This window comes from Aegilops tauschii, chromosome 1 (assembly GCF_002575655.3).
Source record: "Aegilops tauschii subsp. strangulata cultivar AL8/78 chromosome 1, Aet v6.0, whole genome shotgun sequence".
NCBI lineage: Eukaryota > Viridiplantae > Streptophyta > Magnoliopsida > Poales > Poaceae > Aegilops > Aegilops tauschii.
In genome coordinates, this window is record NC_053035.3 from 387888986 (window position 1) to 387893459 (window position 4474).

The window sequence follows — 4474 nt, forward strand, 5'->3', positions numbered from 1 at the left end:
GCGGCCATGGAGCGCTCCTACCACACCGACCCGTCCAGAAGGCCACGCTCGAGCAACAAGATGGTGGTCTCCTCTCCGGCCATCGAGCACGCGGAGTACATCCTGCGCCAGCACGCGGTGACTCTCATGGCGGCAGACCGCGCGCACTCCACGTCCCCCATGGCGGTGGGGAAAGCCTTCGACGAGCAGCTCCGCACTCCGCCCCATCAGCTGCGGGTGATGGCGCACCACCCGGAGGCCTTCCTGGTGCACTTTGACCTGCCGGCGCACCGGGACAACGCCGTCCGTCGTGGCGTCCTCAAGGTTGAAGGCTGCAAGTACTTCATCCGCGCGTGGAACCCTGACGATCACGCGGCCATCCTCAAGCTCACGCTCCACGTCTGCATCGTCGTCAAGGACCTGCCCATGCAGCTTTGGAGCCTGGAGGGGGCGGAAGAGGCCTTCGGCGACTTCGGCCGCATCGACCGCCTCGACAGCCGCACCAACGAGCGCGGCCACACCAAGACGTTCGCGTGCTGGCTGTGGGCGTGGGACGTCGCGCACATCCCAACGAAGAGGGCGCTCTGGGTGGTCAAGCGCGGCGCAGGCCGCGTCGACCAGATCCTAGGCTTCTCCCCGCCGGAATTCAACGTGCCCCCGCCGCCGAACGTCCATCGCTACGACCTCCTCATCCACGTAGATAGGGTAGAGGACTGGACCCCGCTCTCGCCGCGATCTTCGCACTCCGGCCAGAGCGGGCTCCCGTCATCAGGAGAGGAAGACGACCGCCCGTTGCCACGGACCGATCCGGGCACCTGGGTGGAGGGAGTCGAAGATGGCCAGTCCAAGAACAGGCGCGGTGTCACCCGCGTTTCCTCCGGGGGCTGCAGCAGCTTCCCGATCTTGGGAGACCGGCGTGACCACGGCGATGAAGGCCATGGAAGTCATGGAGGCCGCTCCTGGCGCGACACGCTCCTAGGCCGTGGCAGGACCGGCAAGAGCAAGATGCCGGTCTCAAAGGCGCCACGGCACAGGAGCAGGACCCCTGCATCACGTCAGCGATGCTCCAGCCGGGGCCGCTCGGTTTAGCGTGCATCTCCACCGGCCACGTCTCTGCTCCGCGCGACCCCTCCGCTTCCGCTCCAGCCGCGTGCTCCGCCACCACCACCCGAAGAGGACCCAGTGGCGCAGTTCTTCTCCTTCTCGGACTCGGGACGCACGCTCGAGCCTCCCCCGCGCACCGACTGCATGCAGCTCGAGTTCGAGAACGCCATGCTGGAGGCTCTGTCCAGCCCGCTCGACTTCAACTCCGACGACGCTACATCTCCTCAGATGTCTCCTCCGACGATGCTGCCCACTGCTCTGCTCCCCAACGTCATGCCCTGCGTCACACAGCCCACGACTGCTACGATCGAGCTCCAGGCCATGGTGGCGGTCACGGAGAGAATAAACCACATGAAGATTCAGGAGGATTCTGAGGCGCTGCAGCTCTTCAGCAACATTCAGCCCCCAGTGCTCACCACCCCGAAGCAGAAGCGCACGTCGGCTCCTCCCAAGTCCAGGGCCGTTTCTGTTCCATCCAGGCGCAGTGCAAGACAAGCAATGGCCAGCTCCACTGTCCCAGTGTCTCAGAGAGCGGCGCTTCGTCTTGTCAAGGAGCTCGGCGAGCTTGGTCCAGGCGACAAGATGACCCCGGAGATGGCGGCAAGGCTGATCAAGCGCTTCAACGAGCCGTTGACGGATGCAGACATTCAGACCATTGCAAAGCTGACAAACCTCGACGTCAATGCTCTGAAGATTGCAGCGGCAGCTCATGGCCCTGATGGTGCAGCCAAGGCGGCTGAGTAGTTTCCTCCATGTTTAGTTTCCATGTAGTCTCCGTCGACGGCTGGTTTCACGCCAGTTCAGAGTTAGGTTTTTATTCCATGTTTAGTTCCAAGGTAGGATGCTTAGTTAGACGACGACGGGGTTTTGGGCCTATTGGTGGCCGTCGTCGCCCCCCGGCAAGTGTGGTGGTGTACTATTCACAATTTGTTTCCTGCAATAGTAATGTTAGTCGTCGGAGCAAATCTTTGTGTCCCCATGATTAGTAACATTTGCAGCATCATGTCGTGGAACGTTAGGGGCATCAACGCTCCAGCTAAGCGCTCAGCAATCTGTGAGGTGGCCACAACGCTCAAGACAGCAATCCTGACGCTGCAAGAGACGAAGGTGGAAGTGTGGACGACGGGTATAGCAAAGGAAATCGGCGGCCCAATGCTGCAAGGCTGTGCAGTGCTACCTGCTATGGGCACAAGAGGGGGAGCTGCCATTTTTTGGAACAAAGAGATTGTTGAGGTCGAATCACACTCCATTGGACGGTTTACAATCACAGCCAAAGTGAAGGAATTGGGAACGAACATTCAGTTCTGGTTAACCACAGTCTATGGTCCAAATGACGACGGGATCAGAGAAGATTTTCTGCAGGAAATGTCAAGTTGTGCGCCTCCATTAGGGCAAGCCTGGCTGATAACCGGAGATTTCAACATGATATATGAAGCAAGAGACAAGAACAATCAGCATCTGAATAGAAGATTGATGGGCAGATTCAGAAGAGCACTTGATTTTGCAGGGCTTAGAGAGATCAAGTGCAAAAACCGGCGTTTCACCTGGAGTAACGAAAGAGAAAATCCAACTCTGTGCAGCATAGGTAAATTCTTCTGCAACCCAGACTGGGAAATTCTGCATGATGGCTACATGCTGCACGCTGCATCAACTTCCTTCTCTGATCATTGCCCCCTAATCCTGTCCCGTGCAGATTGTCAGCCACGAAAGGCCAGATTCAGATTTGAAAATTTCTGGCCTCAACACCCACACTACTCTGAAACTGTCCAGCACGCCTGGGAGAGGCCTGTCAACCATGATTGCCCTTTTGTCAGGATCAAGATTAAGATGCAGAGAGTAGCAAAGGATCTTAAAATCTGGAGCAGATCACTTTTCAGCAAAACAAAATTGCAGTTCCACATAGCAAACGAGGTCATTTTGCAGCTTGACATTGCTCAGGAAAAAAGAGCTCTAACGGCGGAAGGGTTCAATCTCAGAAAGCTTCTGAAGACCAAAGTGCTGGGGCTTGCCGCGATTGAGAGGGCCAGAAAAAGGCAAGCTTCCAGGGTGACATGGCTTCGGGCAGGGGACGCTAGCACAAATTTTTTTCATGCTAAATGCAATGCAAGAAGAAGGAAGAACCACATTCACATGCTTAGAACTAGAGAAGGAACAATAGTAACTGAACATGCAACAAAAACTGAAGAAATACATGAGCACTTCGCAGAGGCCCTAGGCACATCAAGACAACGGCATTTCACCTTGAATTGGAATGAACTGCAGCTCCCAAGGATACCAGCTCAAGGTTTGGACAACCCCTTTACGGAAGGCGAGGTTTGGGCTGCGATCGTGGCGTCTCCGGCTGAAAAAGCCCCTGGGCCAGACGGTTTCACCGGCCAATTCTTCAGAGCAAGCTGGAACATCATCAAAGAAGATATTATGGAAGTGTTCAGGAAATTCTATCACCTTGCGGGAGAAAACTTTCATGAGATCAACAAGGCGTTCATATCTCTCCTGCCTAAAAAGGAGGCTGCAATTGAAGTGAAGCACTTCAGAGCGATCAGTTTGATCAACTCAGTTGTAAAACTCATCACAAAAGTTCTGTCGATGAGACTAGCAGCGATAATTCCAACGATACTCTCTCCGGCGCAATCAGCTTTCCAGAAAGGAAAATGCATCCATGATAGTTTCCTCTACGTCCAAGGATGCGTAAAGGCTCTTCATAGGAACAGAAAACCTGCTCTACTATTCAAATTAGATATCGCAAAAGCCTTCGATTCAGTCTCCTGGGAATACATCCTAGAGCTTCTTCAGCACCTGGGTTTCAGTGCTAGATGGAGAGATTGGGTATCACTCCTGCTGTCCACGGCATCGTCCTCTTGCTTACTAAATGGTGACAACGGGCCGTCCATCTCCCACCGCCAAGGGCTACGGCAGGGTGACCCTCTGTCCCCCTTGCTGTTTATCTTGGCGATCGACCCTCTCCATCATCTGCTGGCGGCAGCTGCAGCCCAGGGCACCCTGGCGCCTCTCCCAGGTAGAGGAACTAGTATGAGAATTAGTCTATACGCCGACAACGCAGTCATCTTCGCAAACCCTGTGAAAGAAGAAGTATCAAAGCTTCTGAACATTCTACACCTCTTCGGAGAAGCAACTGGCCTGCGATTAAACCAGGAGAAATCTACGGTTGCTCCAATTAGGTGTGACAACCTAAACCTAGATGATATTCTCAATGACGTATCTAGGGCTACCAATCTGCACGGGTAGAATTAGGATAGTGCATCTCCAATTCAACTTAGATAGGATTAGATCACGGCTAGCAGGCTGGAAGGAAAAGTTAATGAACATGGCCGGAAGAAGAGTGCTGGTACGCAGTGTTCTATCTGCAATGCCAACTTTCGCCATGACTGTT

The 4474-nt window shown here is 54.6% G+C and overlaps 1 pseudogene; it reads left to right on the forward strand.

The window, feature by feature from the left end:
- Window positions 1-405: 405 nt before the first annotated feature.
- Window positions 406-1827, forward strand: LOC109780220 (uncharacterized; annotated as a pseudogene).
- Window positions 1828-4474: the final 2647 nt, after the last annotated feature.